The 21,170-nt window shown below is 34.3% G+C and overlaps 1 protein-coding gene and 1 pseudogene across 3 annotated transcripts in view; one reads left to right on the top strand and one right to left on the bottom strand.

Moving 5' to 3' along the window:
- Nucleotides 1–21,170, bottom strand: part of Exoc6 (exocyst complex component 6) — a 213,524-nt gene that overhangs the window by 162,411 nt on the left and 29,943 nt on the right. The gene's annotated exons all lie outside the window — the stretch shown is intronic.
- LOC117287072 lies at nucleotides 4,869–6,010 on the top strand (annotated as a pseudogene).

The following is a 21,170-nucleotide window of genomic DNA, read 5'->3' as shown; positions in this document are numbered from 1 at the left end:
ATATATATACACACACACACACACACACACACACACACACATACACACACATATTATGAAATTACCTTCAGGTAAGTTATACAGGAAGCATAAATGATTTTACACTTGTGTTCCATCCCTAAGATATCTCATTATATATATACACATGTAAAATTTGTTTTAAAACTGAGGTCAGAAACACTCTGGTTTCAAGCATTTCAGAAAGGAATATTCAACCTGTACTGTGAATGTGAGACGAGTGGGTCTTGATCTATTTATTATAAAGTTTCAGTCTCTCCTGACACTTTCCTGACCCTTAATAGCCATTTGCTATTCCAGATATGAGTACAAACTACACTATAAAATTAATAAAAATCAACTGTTGCCTACAATACATATTAATGAGCAACACACAAAAATAAAGTCACCAAGATGAAGAAAAGTTTTAAACCACAGGAACAGAATGCAATTAAAGTTCTGAAATATCAGGCAAGGGATAGAATTCAAAATTCATCAAGTGATAGAATGTTGGCCCTCAGTTAAGGACCTAGAAAGTTCCTGGGTTTGAATATCTCATTTTAATAAATACAGCACACATATAAAGGCCGGCAAGCAAGTACTCAAAATGGAATTAATCACCCCCTATATTGATTTAATCCTTTACTCAAGCCAATGAAAGTAATATTTTAAATAACTAATTTAGAAATGTGCTAATAAAGCCAACACTGGGAAGGACAAAAAAGCAAAAGCAACTCTTATCTGAAGAATTTCTTTCTTAATAGTAAACAAAACAGGAATTATCAGTCTTTTTTCTGATGAGATCTACATTTGAACATAGAAATAACTTGGCGAGATAGGAGAACAGAATATGCAGAGAAGCACATATGTGCTCTCCTGGTAAATCCCCACTAAATTAGCCATAAAGAGGAGTTTTGACTGTAGTTTCCAGTTTAATGATGCTTATGATAAAAGTAACAATAACAATTAGTGGTTTACATGACTTCATTAAATACTCAGTACAGCTTTACTATATAGATTATGTTAGCATCCTCGTTTACAAATGTAGATTAGGAAGAAGGATTAAGGCATTAAATCTAAAGTCAAAACAGAAACAAAGCCAAGATTTAACTTCAAGTCCACCTGACTCCAAATAAAGCCAGTGCTCTCAACTGTTAATGTTATACAGACTCTACCGTCAGCAATGGTGGTAAGCAGCATGGAATGCAGAAAGCACAGCAACCTAACAGATCACCTTTGAAGATCAACAATTGAGAATGACTCAACAGGAAATCCCTGATGTGCACTGTTGCACCCATCAGGTGAAATCAACTAGTGGACAGAAAAAAAAGGAGATGAGAACCGAAGCATAGCTAATTGTTAGGCAGTATTAAATTACAAATGCCACAAATAAGAAGGAGCAAACTATTAATTTCAGAAAAATGAGGACTCCTTATTTGTCTGGCTCTAGTTGAAGAAACTTTGAAAAACCTACTTATATTTTGTCTTTGGATGATCCCATTATGTCTTGAAATTTTGATATGCAGGACAAGAAAGAAAATACCATTCAGTACTAATCACTTTTTGAACCCTAAGCTGGCTAATATTTATATCTACCTAATATATTAATGTGCCACATATAATCATTCTAAAGTTTTTAGCAATTTTAATGAATACAATTTTTCTTCTTTCAAAATGTTCCCCCAAATTTTGTCTACTGGCAAATCTAATCAAGTTTTCACAAATAAATACACATGGTTTCTCTTATACAACAGAACTAGACAAACATTGGAAAGTTGGTAAATTTTCCATTACTCCACATCAACAAAAGCTGTACATACATAATACATACATAAAAAATTTCAATAAAAGTACATTCATCCCTTACAGAAAGCTTAGAACAACAGAGGATTACTTCTATCAAATTTAATGCAAAACTTTACACATATACACACAAAAAAATACAGTTGCAAAAAAAAAATTTTTTTTTTTTGGTACCAGGGATCTAACCCAGGCCTTTGTGCTTATGAAGCAGGTGGCAGAACCACTGAGCCAAATCCTCGGCCCGCAAAATTAATTTTAAAAGAAGAGATAAATTTTCAAACTTCTCACGAATGGAAAACAGAAATGATTTATGCCACACTAAAGATTTTAATTACATATTTTAATTTTAGCAACTATGCATAAAAACAGGTCTCAAAATCACAGGTGAAAATCTTTTTAAGTACAGAAACATTTTCTACATATTTCCAAATTTTACACAACAAAATGAGTTGTTACACACTGTTTGATAATCTAACAAATTAGGCTTATGTAATTAAAACAATTATCTTTCACAGATGCTTTTTTGAATTGTGTATACAGGACTCCACCTAGTGGTAATAAAATAGACAGAAATTTTAAAACATTAAAATGTTTAAATTGGCTCAGAAAATTAATGTTTATCATCAAATGTCTTAACTGAGTCTACTTTGATTCTTTTGACAGATGCTATATTCTATAAATAAGATAAATGATTTCATATTTCAGTTTCAATTTTATAAGAAAAATATTTAGGATGAAAAATAACATTCAATTTTTCACAAAAATACCATTCTTTGATGAAAAATAACACATAACAAAAAACTAACATTACTGGGAACATAGCAGGACAATTTTCATTATAAAAACATAATATCCTTATACTATTTTTGGTATGTTTGTCATTCACTATATCTTTATCATAAAGAATAAATCAATCACAATATCTAACAAGAAAATAAAATGCATTAGCTTCCTGAGAAATAAATTTTTACTAAAATAAGCCTACAGTTTGAGAAAAATTGATTATAATCTCAAAATGCCTAATCCTAACTTCACCAAATTACCTATATTTACTGGAATACTTTAATTTCTTCCCTAGACAAAATGAAAATGGCTTTACTCTGTTCCATGATGCACTGCTATGTAACAGGATGGAGATACTCACTGCACAACCATGAAAGAGCACTATCAACGATGACTTCTATTTACATAGGGTACAATGTGAAAAGACACTCAGCTAAAGTGGCTGCCACTTCAACAGTAGGCACTGACACTGGCAGAACTTCCTATAAATTTTATATGTCAATCAACTGCTTTTAAGAAAAAGAGTAGAGGGCTGGGGATTTAGCTCAGTAGTTCTGTCACCACCTTCCTCACAGGCGCAAGGTCCTGAGTTTGATCCCCAATACCCAAAAAAAGAAAGAAAGAAAAAGAGTAGGAAGGAAATGGTCATTCAGACACTCAAACTATGTTCAAAAATACTTTTCAGAAATGCCTGAGCACACATAACAATGCTTTTACCTTTTGGTATCTCACAAACCTTAATCAGAAAAACTAAATTTCACTTTATAACAAAATTCTATCACATCTGACTTTCTTTGGATGCTTTTTAATGTCATTTTCCACACTTTCAAACATTAACCACATTTTCTGTCAGTTCCTCAAATAACATGGCAGCCTTAATTTTATATTTCTAGCAACAAAAATTGCTTTTCTATACTTTTCTTTTTCTTTTTTGGTACCAGGGATTGAACCTGGGACCTTGTGCTTTTGAGAAAGGCAGCAGCACCACTGAGCTAAATCCCTGGCCCTGTATACTTTTAATCATTGTTTTTTAGATAACTAGTCTATAGTTATCCTCTAGTCTACAGGTATTTTTTTATAGTCTATAGGTATTATTTATAGTCTATAGGTATTTTTCATCAATACTTAAAGTGGGATATCAAGCTCAATTTCGTAGTATTCAATCTTAGTATTACTATATATTTCTAATATAAATTAAATATTTCATATTAATCAAATTACTTATGATACTTCTTCAGCAATTTCATATATATATACCAAACTATTTTCAGATTCTGGGTGTCAATCTCAGTGATTAATACTAAACATTGGTTACTAATTTTAAAATATGCATTCCTGAATATTAAAATATAAAACCACTCTTTGACAGTTTTTGACAAATTAAACATTCTCTGTGTGTGTGTGTGTGTGTGTGTGTGTGTGTGTGTGTAATAACATTCTCTGTGTGTGTGTGTGTGTGTGTGTGTGTGTGTGTGTGTATGTTACTGGTGATTGAACCCAGGGCTTTCACAATGAGCTACAAACCTTTTTTTTCTTTTATGCTTTGAGACACAAGGTCTCACCAAATCACTAAAATGCCCAGGTTGGGCTTGATCTTGTTATCCACATGCTTCAGCCCAAAATTTCAGTAACCACCATGTAAAAAACAATGGGCTGAAATGTTATTCAAAGTCACACATAAGTTATCATTTGGAAGAAAGGCTTTTTTCCCATAAGATCACGTGATGTAGAATTTTTAAACAACAAATAGCAAAGAGCTCATCTATCTAAAATGCACAAAAATTTTCTCAAAGCAGCCACTCAACCTCAGAATACTTCTAAACTATAATGCTACTTATTGATATAATATAGCACACAAAAAATGATCAATATAAAAGTATTATTTCGGGTATGGTCCTCCCATGGCCCTCCTAGGGCTGGACCCTGCCTTCTCTATGACAGAGGATCCTCAGACTCTGGGAGTTTGGGATTTGCTCCAGGCACAAATCCTAAAGCTCCATGCAAACTCTAGGCTCTTTCCAAAGCGGCAGCTTGACTCCGGGAGAAGGTTCTCCTCCACCATCCTTCTTTCTCTCTGGCTCCTGCACATCAAGAAAAGCTGGAAAGGCTGGTGCCTGTCACCTGTGGAGGCCACGGTCTTTACTGAGCACCTAGTAGCTGAGTGTCTGGCAGGCTGGGATGGTGGTAAAAGACCCTACCTCTCGGAGCCACGAGCTGGGGTGAAATCATGCCTGGGGTGTCAGCCAGAGAGAGGTCCAGGGGCTATGGTGCCTGTGAGGAAAGAAGAGCACCCTGCACCATGAGGCCCAGACAGGAGTCTATGGTGCTGGGGCTCAGGGAGCGCCTGGAGGTGAAGCTGTCAAGGGCAGAGCAGGTAAAGGAGGCAGAGTTTCATACACCTGAAAGAGAATGTCAAGACACAGTAGCCATTTACAAGCTAAGCAGCATACCCAGCCCAGCCAGTCAGACTCCCCCCAAGAAGCCTAGACAATCCAGGCCAAGAAAAGAAAAATAGCACAGGATTTCAAAAAAGAAAAGAAGTCAACAGGAAACATCAACATGAGATAAGGAACTGCTGGCCACCTGTATTATCTGGGGGAGTCATTCCTTGCATTCTCATGGGAACAAGTGAGTTCTCTAGATTCACAAACTACAGATTTAAAAATCTTTTTATTACTCCTTCATCTTTGCCAGATTTAAGCTACAGATGTTCTAAGGTTTGGCTAAACATGTTAAACTTTTCATATATTCATGACAAGAATTTCAAATTCTGCATTGTGATCTACAGCCACAGATGAGTTTCATAATTCTAGACTGGCTTCTAGAGGAAATCTATGCTCCCAAACTCCAACAGTTTGCTTATGTTACTGATGGTGCTTGCAGTGAGGAGGATATTGTAAGGATGGAACTCATTATTTTAAAGTGGGAACTTTGTCCTGTCACAGTCATCTCCTGGTTACATCTCTTTCTCCAAGTTGATGCTCTTAAGGATGCTCCTAAAGTTCTTCTACCTCAGTATTCTCAGGAAATTTTCATCACATAGCTCAGCTTTTGGATCTGTGTATTCTAGCCATTAACTCATTAGGATTTCAGTACAGAATACTGGCTGTTGATGCCCTGTGCCATTTTACCTCCACTGAAATGTTTAAGAAAGCCTCAGGTTTGAAATGGGACATCTGAGAAACTGTACACTGGACGGTGTCTTTTGTTAGTGTAGTAAAAAGTGCTAGTCTAGTGAAGCTGAAGAATTTTAAGAATATACCCATGGAAGGCAGATATAATATCCAGAAGCATACAAATTATCTGGCCAACCTGGATGAGGTCAATTATGTAAACACCTTCGGAAAAGGGGGACAGCTGTCATGTTTGCAATGGAAGCATTATGATACCACCAAAGAGCACAGAAAAGCCACCAGGAAAACACTAAAGATGTCAGCTAAGCAAACAAGTTGAAACTGAGCAATATTAGGTTGAATCTACTAAAGTTTTACAAGAAAACAGCTTTGACTACCATTGCCAATTCAGATGTTACACTGTCATTCTTTGATTTTTAGAAAAACACTTAAAATTGGCACTAAATATACTTCGTTCCTATATTAGCTGTTGAAGAAACAGCAGGGCATGTTTACAAAGATGACTTCATTTCCAAGGTTACTGGACAGAAATCAACCATGATTTATGCTGTGGAAACTTTTTAAATGCAGTGTTATTGTGTCTTGATAAAGTAGGAATTTTATCATTGGTGTTTTGGACTACGTAAGTGCCACCTTAAAAGATACATTAAGTGATACAGTATTTTGAATCTAGCTTTTAGATTCTTAAAATTCCTATAGTCTGGTGCAATTTGGTTTTTGAAAATAAAATTTAAATTTATAAAGAAAAAAAGAAATAAAAGTATTATTTTCAGTAGTCTTGATACTTTTCCAACTATTTTATCAAATACAGCAAGCATGAATAACAACTTTCCCATAACTTTCCTCAATATTCTTGTAACAAATAAGAAATTAAGTAGATTCAAGACAGAAATAGCCAAAAGATAAAAGAGGATTCTTTCCAACAATATTTATTAAGCATTGCATAAGTACATATGCAACAGAAATTGGAAATCAAGTGCAGAAAACAGGTATATATACAGGCAACTTTAATACAGAGGATACCTGTTGCTTAAATCATTAAAATGTATCTGCACAGACCCTAAATCTTTATTCTTAAGTTTTTTTTGTTGTTTGTTTGTTTGTTTGTTTGTTTTTGGTACTGGGAAATGAGTTCTGGTCCTTGCACTTGCAAGGCAGGTGGCAGAACCACTGAGCTACATCCCTGTACCCTGACCCTAAATCTTTAAGGATGCAGGAGTACATGAAGTGGTTTTATAACCCAGGTTCAAAATTCTTTGACACATCTTAAATTGAGAGGTGAGGTCTATAACCTCTTCTTTAAGTCTAAGTAAGTTTGGGACTACTTTGACCAATGGAATATGACAGAAGTAATAAATGCTACAAGACTTCAGAAGATAAAAAGGGAAGCACAACATCTAACTGGACCTCTTTAGACATTTTGGGGCAAGTCATCTATCATGCAAGAAATTTAACTATCCTAAAAATGACATGCTGGAGAGGCATAAACACACACACACACACACACACACACACACACACAGCCACAGATAACCTGCAATATCAGTGAGCCATTGTGGCTGTCTAATCAATTTGAGCCTTCAGATGTCTTAAATCCCAACAAAGACCTGACAGCAACGATGATCTGCCTATAGCCATGTTATAGTTTATATCTTAACTGACCGTTGGAGATCTGGTCCCTAAAGAGGAATATTTGGAGGTGACAGAACTTTTCTAATTGGTTTTTTTTTTTTTTCAGAATTCCTGAGTAAAGGTTTCCAAGTACAACACAAATTATATAGACATTTGCAAAAAATACTTCATAGTGTTAAACTAAAATCTTGTCAAAGATATTTCTTTTTTCTGTATTATTTTCCTTTTGGTACAAACTCTTTATGGAACCATTCCGAATTCATTTTTCCGCCCAAAGGATGTATTTCTCCTACCACACATATGTTTCAATACTAATCTTAAACTTTCTTCAACCTTCAGTGTTAAGACAATTTCATTAGGATAATTTCATAAATAGGCATTCTGAACAACTTTTCCATTACATGGAATTTCCCAGCTCTTTTACATAGAATTGGTGCTATATTTTATTTTTGTTTTGTTTTGTTTTGTTTGCTTGTTTGTATCTAGGATCAAACTCAGGACCTTGTGCCTGCCTTGCACTGTGCCACTGAGCCAAATCCCCAGCCCTCTATAGTTTCATTTTTTATTCAAGTACTGTTAAAATACAAAGAACTGGAAACCGTAATATCAGGAATTAGTTCACTAGAGGGCACACTTCACCAAAAAGTAACCTCTAAAAATAAATCTGAATAAATCCAGAACATGATGTAAATCCCAAACTCAACCTAATTAAATACTATGTACCAAAATTAACACCTATATGCCTATGAAATAAAAATAAAAATCAGATTTCTACCTTTTTGAAGTTGTTTTGTCTTGTTACCTATTGCTCTAATGTAGTGATTTAAAATATCCGAACAAAAAACCACAAACACCACAAAAGTTCTCCAATTCCAGGCTTTTATGAGTAAGTATGGACAATATGGCACAGGAAAAAGTTTTATATATTACACAACACCTGACATGAAGCAGGTATTCACATATTGAAAGAACACATATAAAAATAATTTTACTAAAGAACCTCTTAGTCAGTGTTTGCATTTAAAATAAATATATAAAAAGTATGTATGTTATACTAAAAACTGATGGGAGACTAGCACTGATGCATTAACTAAAATCTAAAAAGGAACTGAACAGAGGGCCAGGGATTTAGCTCAGTGGTGCTGCAGCCTGCCTTGCAAGAACAAGGTCCCAAATTTGATCCCCAGTACTGAAAGAAAAAACATTTTCAAACAAATAAATAAAAAGGAACTGAACGTAAAATACAAAAAAAAAATGTATTTTCCATCTTCAGCATTAGAACACCTAAAATGGATGATTTGTTCATGGTAGATGTCACAGACGCATAATGCTAAAATTGCTGAATGAAAAATAATTTAAAATTTCTAACTGATATATGAGATTTTTTAACCTTTTCAACTATATAATAACAAGATTTTATGGTAAAAATATTATTTAAAAATTAACTTTTGACGATCCTAGAAATAAGCGTCACTGTATAAAGTATATCCTAAAGTAAAAAACGAGAAGTTTCCAAAATTGCAGAAAAGATTAAAAATGAAAGCCAGGGATAAGTATGTAACTCAGTTGGTAGAATACTTGACTAGCATAACCAAGGCCCTGGGTTTCATCCCCAGAACTCCCCTCACAAAAGAAAACACCAGATGACGATGCTTTTAATTTTAATTTTGAATGAATTTCCCCATCATGAAAAATACATTATATTTTAATATATAATATGTATTAGATATAAATACACATGCATATTTAAAGGTATTATTAACAGGTATTTGCAGATATTGGCTTTTTAAAAAAGATATCGTTATAAACTTTTATTACAAATTTAAAATGAAGTTCTTATATGTCTCAATTTGCTCAGGAATGAAACCACTTAAAAAATCTTCAAAGGCATATTGAGAAAAGCAACACTTCTTTAAGAAACATATTTATCATTGCCAAAAAGACATCCAGGGGTCCTCCCTGACAAAAACACCCAACACTGCAACAAAAAGGATAAAGAAGAGATGAGACCCAAGGTAAGCAGTCATTTCAATAGTGGTACAATGGCAAATTCTATTCGCAACCCCCCCACCAAAAAAAAATTAGAAGACCCTAAACCAGTGGTGTCAAACCTATGGCACATGTGCCACAGCAGGCTATTTGTTTCAATAAAAACTCTAAAGGGCTCACCATCACTGTCTTAAACTATAAAATGGCAGAACCAAAAGTTGCTAATCCACCAGCTGAGAACTGGTCCACTCCAGAGGCTAAGTAAGGTGAGTAAATGCTGGCTTACCCTCTCTGCCTCAATCCAATTTAGTCACCTAAAAGGAAGAAATAAATACAAAATTGCAGGAATAATAAAAGATTAGCGCTGAAGTCCTTAAGCGCTGGCTTTTTGGATCCATTGACCAATAACTAAACTACTTGCATAGAATTTTAAATTATTTTTTACCTAAAAATGTTGCTTTTTGACAAAATATAATTTTAAATTAATATACAAATTTTATGATGTTTGTCAAAAGACAAAGAATTTACCAAATAAGTATATTCAGAAGTAGTATGAAGAAAAACAGAAACACAGGTTTCTCAGCCCCTGAGTACGAGGTTTTTTAAATAATCTTTTTCTTTTACATTCACTATTTTTATTTCTAGTACTGGGGATGGAACTCAGGACCTTGCACTTGCAAGGCAGAGTCAGAATCACTGAGCTAAATCCCTGGCCCCTGAGTATGAGTTGTAAATGATATATATAAATGTGAATTTTTTTCACCACTTACCAGTCCGATTATTTAAATACAAGGTAACAAAAATGAACATATTTTTGTTAATTTTTAATAATATAAAAGCAACAATTTTATCAAATATATTCAATAATTTTTTTGTGTATGGTATATCTCAAGACATTCAATACACAATACATCAGTACAATCTGGACAGTAGAATTTGTCTTTCCAAATTCTTTTTGCATTATTGTCTTTTTTTGAACAACATAACACTGTTGTGTTGGCCTTTCCTTTTTTCTGTGGGTGGTATAATTTCTTTACCTTTCTTTTTTTTGGTAGTGGTACTGGGGATCAAACTCGGGATCTTGCACTTGCAAGGCAGGCAGTGGCACCACTGAGCTAAATCCTGGGCCCTGCAGGTGGTATAATTTCAATGAACTATCTACCCATTAAAAGTAATGGTGAAGATGTCAATTGTAAGTCCTGGTTGGCATTTCACTATCCCATATTTTTTCAATTATTTGGTCTAGTTAATCTAATCTAAATTGCAAATGACTTTTTGAACCTCCTTGTTTTGAATAAATAAGCAAACAAGTTTCATATTATTTGGTCCAGAAGGTACATAAATGTTTTATAATAGTTTCCTTACCTTTTGATTACAAAATAAGTTGTTAAATGTTTGTGAATTTTCAACACCAGCTAAAGAATTATTATAATCATTGACCACTACTGGAATTTTTCAGTTTCATTTCTTCTTTCAAATTCTATCATTTCTGTATTATAAACAGTAAGGAGATGTCTTTTTTGTCTTTCCATTTCATAAGACAGACTTTTCCTCTCTGATATGCAACATTTCTTCCTTTTTCCTTTTGCAAATTTTTTTGGCACTTCCTACCTATTCAGACTCAGAGTCCCAAATGTGTCTGTTTTGCATTGTAAAAGAATACCACTGAGGCCAGGCATGGCAGCACATGCCTGTAATCCCAGCACTTGGGAGGCTGAGGCAGGAGAATCACTGTGAGTTCGAGACCAGCCTGGGCTACAAAGTGAGTTCCAGGTCAGTCTCAACTACATAGTGAGACCCTGTCTCAAAAAAAGAATACCAGTGAGTTCTAGAGAAGTATAAAAATTATACCTAATGTACTTATAGTTTTTATAAATTATAGCACAAAACTATAGATTATTTTTCACACAAAAAATAAATACAAATTAGTAAAAGAAAATAACCAGAGGGCCGGGGATTTAGCTCAGTGGTTCCGCTGCCTGCCATGCAAGCGCAAGGACCCAAGTTCGATCCCTGGTACCAAAAAAAAAAAAAAGAAAAAGAAAAAGAAAAGAAAATAACCAGAACTTATTAGATTGCACTAGAAACAAACATCAAATGCACACACAATGTTCTAAATAAAATGTATGCAAAAAAGTTAATATAAAACAGACCTATGAGTATAACAAGAATCGATTGAAATGACACCTGCCCAAACAATGCTCAAGATAGTCAGTAAACAAACACACTGCCCAAATGCACTGCCCGAGTGATACTCGGGGTAAACTGTTGTGGCTAAATAAAAATTTTCTAATAAAAAAAAATTACACTAATTTTGGTGGAGAAAAGAAGATGAAAATTGTATACCATGTAAGTTTAACATCAACAATTCTAGAAGAATAGGAGCAGTACCAGAAATTAAACCCAATTCCTTAGCACTGAGCTATTGCCTCAATCCTTTTTTAAATTTATGTTTGAGACAGGGTCTCTCTACATTACGCATGCTGAGACTTTCAGTCCTCCTGCCTCAGGCTCCCAGAGAGCTGACATTACAGGCATGCACCACCATCTCAAGCTTCATTCAACAAATACACGACAATAGTTAATATTTTGCCAGGGAACCGGAAAGACTGAGGAGAATCACAAGTTCAAGACCAGCCAAAACTCTGTTTCAAATGAAAACTTCATTCAATAAATATTTACTGCATTCCTACAATACTAGAAAAAAAAACTATAACCAGCATCAACAATAATTATTCTTTAGTAAAAATAAGTGATGTTTTCCTCTCTGTTATCTATATTTTAAATGGTTTTATCATTAATTCAATTCAAAAGAAATTTAAATAAGAGTCTGTTATACCCATGTTATTCTGCTACCTAACACAGTAAAACTCATCAGATACATATGACAATCATGGGCCTCAGGGATAATTTCATGAGGGCTGTATTTAATACATATTCACACACATTCTAAGACATATATTACACACAACTAAATAACATTTTGTAGCATTTAAGAAGTTCATGCTATAATAATTCATGCATTCCAAAAACATATTTGTGTTTATCCATGTAGAATGCAGTGTTCTAAGATGCAAACACTTCACAGAAGAAAAAACAACTATGATAGGAACTCAGTAATAGGTAATACTCAAATGGGTGGAGAAAAAAGGAATGTATTCAGTCATGGGTAAAGACAGGAAAGAGCATGATGTGAAAAAGACAGTTTTACTTATATGAAAATATCTTTTATTAGTATGAATTCCAATGTAACTCTTACAACTATAATTCTTAATCTTTCAGGGGTTGTGGGGTAGGAGTAAGACTTGCCTCTGTCAGTGTGAGGAAAGTTATGGATCTTCTCCCCAGACAAATACACAAACACAACAGAAAGATCTACTTTCTTTATGAAAATTATTGCATGTTCCCAATGTTGGATACAGCAGCACGGCCTCTTCCAATCTCTGTATATTGCAGTAGGGGTGTACAACTGATAAAAGCTGATTCAATCTGATACACTTTCTGGAATTTTGAATAAGAATTTAGAAATACTGACTGTGCCCTACTGAAACATAGAATCTGTAGCTGGTCATCTTCCATGATGCAAAGAAGGAAGAGAAAGCCAAACTTGAGGGAAGAATGAACTCAGAGAAAGGAAAGAGACGCATGGTCTTCCACTTTTTTGTTCCAGTCTTTTGAAAAGTTTGCCTGCCTCAAGATTTTTTGAGAAACTCCAAGTAAGATTCCACTATTTTTTTTTCCTTTATCCTTAAGTCAATTCAAATTGGTTTGGTTTATAAACTAAAAAAACAAAAAATTCTTGGCAAAAATACTTACACACTCATACACATACATACATATCTTACAATTAAAAGATGTTTACAAACTCTCTTGTCTGACCAATACATTAGAGGGTGTTTTCTCAAATAAATAGATTATAAGCACACCATAATAATGACCATTTTAGCCTTCAATCTAATTTTCAGTTTGTATAATGACATAAAAAATTCTGGGAAGAAATACCACATAATAATCCCAAAACAAGGCTTTCTAGGCATAGTAGAAGTTAAGAGACTCCTGAGAAAGAGCATGTCTGTCAAAAAGGTCTCCAGAATAATATTACATGATATGATGATAATGTGCCACCTTTATATGCTTAATTTTTTCAAAACATCTATAATATTATAATGCTAAGTAAAGAATTCTAGGTAAGGTATGTATCCCAAACATGTATACCTGTATACATGTACAAATGTATACCTGTACAGCTACTGGGTATCCAAACCAATTAGATATCCTGTAGTTGCAGAGTACAGTAATTGACAGTTTGTAACAACAGAAAAAGAGTGAATAAACACATTACAGAATACTGAAAAAAATTTCTTACTTACAAAATATTCACCTTCTATGTATTTTCCAAAGAAATATTTCATCTAATTTGCTATATGTGCTCCTAAAGTAGTTTATAAAATAATGAATGACCAGATGTTTCAGTTGAAGACATTTTGTCAAATAAATTTTAAATGACAGAGCTGATATACCCCAATTTGCTTTAAAAAGTGAGAAGAGGTACAAAACCATGCGAATTTTGTATTTATTATGTATCACAAACATATTAATCAAAAATAAAGTATGGGGCCGGGGATTTAGCTCAATGGTTCAGCCGCCTGCCTCGCAAGCACAAGGACCCGAGTTCCATCCCCACTACCCAAAAACTAAAAATGAAAAATAAAGTTTGGTTTGTAAAATAAAGTACCATAAACTAAAAATTTTAAAAAGGACATGATCACATCTTAAATAATCATGACCTGTCAAAACACCGATAACAAGTAAAGGCAAAAAATGAAGTATTATTTTAGCTATATTTCCAAAGTTAATTTTTTTTTTTTTTTTTTTTTTTTTTTTTTTATTTTTTTTTTTGGGTACTGGGGATCGAACTCCAGTCCCTGCGCTTGCGAGGCAGGCAGCAGAACCACTGAGCTAAATCCCCAGCCCAAATGAAAAACTTTTTTTTTTGACAAATGTTAAATTTTATTTGCCTTGTTTTCTTCTATCTACAACTTCTGCGTCTTGTTCTTGCTAAAAGAATCCTTTTCCCATGCACAGGAAAGAATCTAGTGCAGTATGTTAGTTAACATTACTTCCTATAACTGAAGTTGACATTGTGTAGTATTGATATTACAGACATTAACACTCACTCACTATAATTCTGGATACAGTGTACACAGCAAAATCGCTAACAAACATCTTCTATAGTGAAACCTGAATTTGTAATCAGCCAACACAGATTTGCAATAGACTTCCTTCTTCCTGTTTTCACATTTTTGACCAGAGACGCCTCTTCCTGTTGACTTCTGTACTACTTGGTAAAATGCAAAGACAAGAAATGGAAATTCCACTACACATTAACTGTATTTGTCCTCTAGATAAATGATTGTTAAAGTAAATCTTAATTCAAAAGGCTCAAACAATTAAACAGATTAATGAATGTGTGTACAGAATGCTTCCCTAGAATACTTTAGAAAAATCAACCAAAAATATCAGACTATCTGGAATACCTCTAATGTGTATTTTGCCAAACAGCAACAGAGATGAACTATACGTTCTACCAAAGTCCTTTACAAGAATATTAATCTAAAATTAAGAGGAAATTTGATGAAGGATTGACTTCTCAGTAAAACACAAAAGGAAATGAAACAATATTAACAGAGAACAATTACTGAGCATTACATTTATTAAGTGCCTGTTATGTTAAAAACTACAAATGAATAAAGATATTTATAAACCTAAAAAACAGCAACAAACTTTCATCAAACATATACTATAATATACTAGAGAAGAGAAAGAAATTAATGAAAGGGGACTTCAACATACCCTTTCAATCTAAAAAAGAGCAGGTAAAAAATAACATAAGGCTTTAGAAGATATAAAAAAATACTTAATAGCTATGTGTGTATAGCTTGTGACCCCCCAATAAAAAATATACCTTCATTTCATTTCAAGAGCATATAGAATATTCATGAAAACTAACCATATATTAAACCACAAAACCTCAAGACTTTGAAAGAACAGAAATAACACAAATTGATCTAAACATGATGTATTAATAAAATTAGAATTTTTAAAAATACTATTTTAAAACATTTGGATCAACGAAAAATACAAAAATAAAACAGCACAACTTCTTGAAAATAGCAATAAGCAAAATATAATAGAACAGAATATATGGGATGTAGCTAGTGTAATACTAGATGTAAAGCAAAATCAGCAGAAAAACTTATAGCATTAAATAAATGTATTAATAAAACAAAAAAGATATAAAATGTAAGAAAAACTAGAAAGAGAATGTAAGAAAAACTAGAAAGAGAATAAAAGAAACAAAAGGATTCATTAAAAATAAATGCAAGGAAAAAAATGAGCTGGAAAATTAGTGAAAGTAGGTCCAAAATGGGTTTAAAATAAAATTAAGAAAACACAGACAACCCACTAACCAACCTAAAGGGCAAGGACAGGGGGGGTTCAGTAAAACTGCAAATATCCAAAGTTAGAACTGATAAGAGGGATATAATCATCAAAAAGAGCGCTGAGCATGGTGGCGCATGCCTAAAATCCCAGCACTTGCAGGCTGGGGCAGAAAAATCACCACAAGTTCAAGAACAACCTAGGCTACATAGTGAGTTCAAGGCCAGCCTGAACTACTTAGAAGACCCTGTCTCAAAGGTAATAAGAGGAAGTGCCTGGAGCTGCCCTACAGCTCACAGGCCAGCCTCATGACCTCAGCAGCAGACCCACAGGAAGCTGAGCCCAAGCAGCTCCTAAAGCCTCCCTACAGCCCACCCACCCCCAACAAATTCCCACCCCCCACCAAGTACCTGGATTCACACCGCAGAAACAGAAGGGGGTCATAAAGGCCATTCTCCTGAGCTCTAGCTTCAATTTTGATTTAATTCACGCAGTTAAAGGTGATAGATTAATAACTACCAAAAACTGTCATTTTCTAAGCTGTGACTGAGGCTTTTGTGTTGCTGATTGTATCACTTGGGCTAAGATGTTGTGATTGATCTAATCAGTTGTTCTTCCTGGTATTATGAAAAAGGAACTGCCTCAGAGTCATCAGAGACTCAAAACTTAAAGACCAGCTATAAAAGGAATATCAAAGTATTAGTCCAGGTATCAAACCAAGGACAGAACTAACAACAAAATAGAAATGGGAAGACATTCTAACAAGGCTCAAGCACAAACACAGACTGCCAGCTTACAAAGGGTAAATTCTGGGGGAAATGAGGTGGAAAAGTCTAATAATCAACCACCTGCACACCCTGAAATCTTAGAACAGGAAGTAATAAAACAGATCAATCAGGCTCTGGAAAAATTCAAAACCGAAATAATTTCCCAGATAACTACAGAGATGGTGAGCACAATCAAAGACATAATTAGAGACTCTAGAACAGAAACAGACAAAAAAAAATAGATGAGCTCAGGACCATGATAGAAGTCATGAATGCCCAGCATAGGAAAGAAATGGAAACCAAGAATGACTAATATAGGAAAGAAATGGAATCCATGAAACAGATTCAAACAGCTATCTAGGAGATTAAAAACTCTACTGAAAGTTTATGTAACAGACTGAGCCAATACGAAGACAGGATATCAGAAATAGAAGATAGGATAGAGATCAGTGACCATGAAAAGAAGGATCTCTTGTAAATTGTAAGGGATTGTGAGAAATCAATCCAACAACTCCTAGATGATGCAAAGAAGAATAATGTAAGACTGATAGGAATCCATGAAGTAGCAGGAGAAAGTACAAATAACTTAAAAAAACTGTTCACAGAATTAATGTTAGAAAACTTCCCAAACAGTGGGGAAGAATTTGACATACAGATAAATGAGGCATATAAGATTCCAACTAGCCAAAATAAATTTAAAAAACCTACACATAGACATATAATAATCAAGATTCCAGAAATCCAACAGAAGAACAAAATACTACAAGCAGTTAAAGAAACAAGTCACATGCAAAGGAAAGCCCATCAGAATCACAGCAGACTTTTCAACACAAACCCTCAGGTCAAGGAGAGCCTGGAGTGAGGTATTTCAAGCCCTAAAAGAAAACAACCTCCAACCTAAACTGATGTATCCTACAAAACTATCTTTCAAAACTGATGGGGAAATAGGATACTTCCATGAAAAAGAACAGCTGAGAAACTTCATGAATATTAAACCAGCACTCCAAACAATTATAATGTCCTAGAAAAAGACAATGAAGGTCACAACTCCATGAGGCCCAGCAGAACAAATCAATTAGGCAAGGCAAGAAATTAAAAGAAGGGGTGGAAAAAATTAAAAAGAGCCAACAATAGGACATAATAATAACAAGGATAAGTCAATACATATCACTTATAACCATCAATGTCAATGGCCTCAATTCACCATCAAAAAGCAAAATCCGGCCAGGGATTTAGCTCAGTGGTTCAGTGACCTGTCTTGCAAGCACAAGGACCCGAGTTCAATCCCAGGTACCAAAAAAAAAGTAATAATAAATAAAAAAAAAAAAAAGCAAAATCCAACAATATGTTGTACACAAGAAACACACCTAGTTCAAAAAAGAGACTCATAGACTGAAAGTGAAAGGATGGAAAACAGTTTTCCATATGACAGGAGCCCAGAAAAAAGCAGTGATAGCTATATTATTTGCAGACAAAGTAAATTCAAACCAAAACTACTTAAAAGAGACAAAGAAGGCCACTACATCCTTGTAACAGGAACAATCCAAGAGGAAGAGAAGAAACACACCTAGTTCAAAAAAGAGACTCATAGACTGAAAGTGAAAGGATGGAAAACAGTTTTCCATATGACAGGAGCCCAGAAAAAAGCAGTGATAGCTATCGTATTTGCAGACAAAGTAAATTCAAACCAAAACTACTTAAAAGAGACAAAGAAGGCCACTACATCCTTGTAACAGGAACAATCCAAGAGGAAGAGATGACAATCACAAATATATATGCACCAAATACTAATGCCCCAACTATACAGAAGAAATATTAACAGACATGAAAAATCAAATGAGCACTAAGACAATTGTAGTGGGGGACCTAAATACCCCACTGTCACAAATAGATCATCTAGACAAAAAATCAACAATGAAATACTAGAACTGACCAACCTTTCGAATAAATGGATTTAATAGACATCTACAAAGTATTCCACTGCACAAAATCAGAATATATATCTATGGGACACAATGAAAGCAGTTCTATGGGGAAAATTCACAGCAGTGAATGCCCACACTAGGAAAACAGAGTGAGCTCAAATAAACAACCTAATGATGAATCTTAAGCTTCTGGACAAAGAAGAGCAAAAAAAACCCACACCTTGTACAAGGGAGGAAATTATAAAGATCAGAGCAGAAATCACTGCAATGGAGATGAATAGAACGATACAAAAAAAAAAATCAGAGTTGGTTTTTTGAAAGAATAAATAAAATTGATAAACCCTTAGCCAACCTTGTGAAAAAAAGGGGGGGAGGGAGAAAAGGTTCAAATCCATGCAATTAGGAATGAAAAAGGTGAAGTCACAACAGATCCAGCAGAAATCCAGAGGATCATCAACACCTACTTCAAGAAATTGTACTCTAATAAAATGGAAGCCACAGAAGAAATGGACAGATTTCCAGATACATATGAATTATCAAAGTTAAATGAAGATATGAAAATTCTAAACACCCCAATTATGGTCAGTAAAATTGAAAATGTAATTAAAAATTTACCAACAAAGAAAAGCCCAGGTCCTGATGGCTTCACTGCTGAATTCTACAAGACATTGAGAGAAGTATTACTACCAATGCTCTTTAAATTTTTCAATGAAATGGAAAGGGAAGCAATACTTTCAAATTCATTCCTGGACGCAAGTGTTACTTTGATTCCAAAATCAGGGAAAGACCCAACCAAAAAACAGAACTATAGGCCAATCTCCCTAATGAACGTAGACGCAAAAATCCTCAGTAAGATACTCACAACAGAATATAGAGGGTCATCAAGAAGATCACACACTTTGACCAAGTTGGATTTTTCCCAGGGATGCAAGGATGGTTCAACATACGTAAATCAATAAATGTAATACTAACATTACATTTAATATTACATGTAATATCAACAGTCAAGGACAAAAACCATATTGATCATCTCCATAGATGCAGAAAAAGCATTTAACAAAATTCAACACCTATTCATGATAAAAACCCTGCAGAAAATTGGAATATATGGTATTTATATCAACTTCATAAAGGCTATCTATGAAAAACCAACAGCCAACATCATATTAAATGGCCAAAAACTGAAAACTGTCACACTAAAATTGGGAACAAGACAAGGATGTCCACTATCACCATTCCTGTTCAACAAAATTTTGGAAACATTAGCCACAGCAATTAGACAAGAGAAAGAAATTAAAGCAATAAAGATAGGAAAGGAAGAAGTTAAACTGTCATTATTGTTGATGATATGATACTCTACATAGAAGACACAAAAAACTCTAAGACTTCTACACTTAATTGACAGATTCAGTAGAGTAGCTGGATACAAGGTATACACTCAAAAATCAATAGTCTTCTTGTACACAAATAACAGGCTGAGAGAGAAATTAGGGAAATAATCCCTTTCACAATAACATCCAAAAAGTGAAATATCTAGGAATCAATCTAACAAAGGAAGCAAAAGACCTCTACATTGAGAATTACAGCACTCTGAAAAGAGACAAAGAGGTTATAAGAAAATGAAAAAATATCCCTGTTCCTTGGTAGGAAGAACCAATATAGTGAAAATAGCCATACTTCCAAAACTGCTACACAGATTCAATGCAATCCCCATTGAAATCCCAACAGTATATTTCACAGAACTAGAGAAAAGAATCCAAAAATTAATTTGAAACCAGAAGAGACATAGAATAGCAAAAGCAATTCTAGGCAACAGAGACATGGCAGGGGGTATCACAATCCCCAACTTGAAACCATACTGCAAAGCCACTGTGTTAAAAACAGCCTGGTACTGACAAAGAAAAACAGACCCAAGGATCAGTGAAAGAGATTGGAAGATGCAGAAACAACTCCAGACATACTCAGCTACCTCATCTTTGACAAAGGAACCAACCATTCTCACTGGATGAAAGAGCCTCTTTAATAAATGGTGTTGGAAAAACTGGATTTCAACTTGCCAACAATTAAAACTAGACTTCTATCTTTTACCATGCACTAAATTAAAATCCAAGTGGATTAAACATCTAAATATGAAAACAGAAACACTAAATTTGTTGAAAGATAAGCTAGGTAGAACACTTGAAGATACTGGCATAGGAAAAGACTTTATGAACAAATCCTCAGTAGCAAGGGAACTAGCACAAAGAATCAACAACTGGGATCTCACCTTTTTACAATGCTTCTGCACTGCAAAAGAAACCACCAAGAGAGCTAAGAGACAACCTACAATGTGGAAAAAATTTTTACCAGCTGTTCCTCAGACAACTCTACTATCTAGAATATAAAAAGAACTCAAAAAAAATCAAGCCCCCCAAATATAAAAATTCAATTTAAAAATGGGCATCTGAAATGAACAGACATTTCTCAAACAACTAAAAGCAGCAAATAAATACATGGAAAAATGTTCAACATCACTGGTCATTAGAGAGATGCAGATGAAAACAAAACTGAGATTCCACCTGACCCCAGAAAGAATGGCTGCTATCAAGAAATCAACCAATAACAGATGCTGGCAAGGGTGTGAGGAGAAAGGAATCCTTCTTTATTGTTGGTGGGAGTGCAGATGCAACCACTGTGGAAGTCAATATGGACATACCTTA

This window comes from Fukomys damarensis, unplaced genomic scaffold (genome assembly GCF_012274545.1).
Source record: "Fukomys damarensis isolate Sample0158 unplaced genomic scaffold, DMR_v1.0_HiC HiC_scaffold_20, whole genome shotgun sequence".
Classification (NCBI taxonomy): Eukaryota; Metazoa; Chordata; class Mammalia; order Rodentia; family Bathyergidae; genus Fukomys; species Fukomys damarensis.
This window is presented reverse-complemented; position numbering and strand designations above follow the sequence as displayed.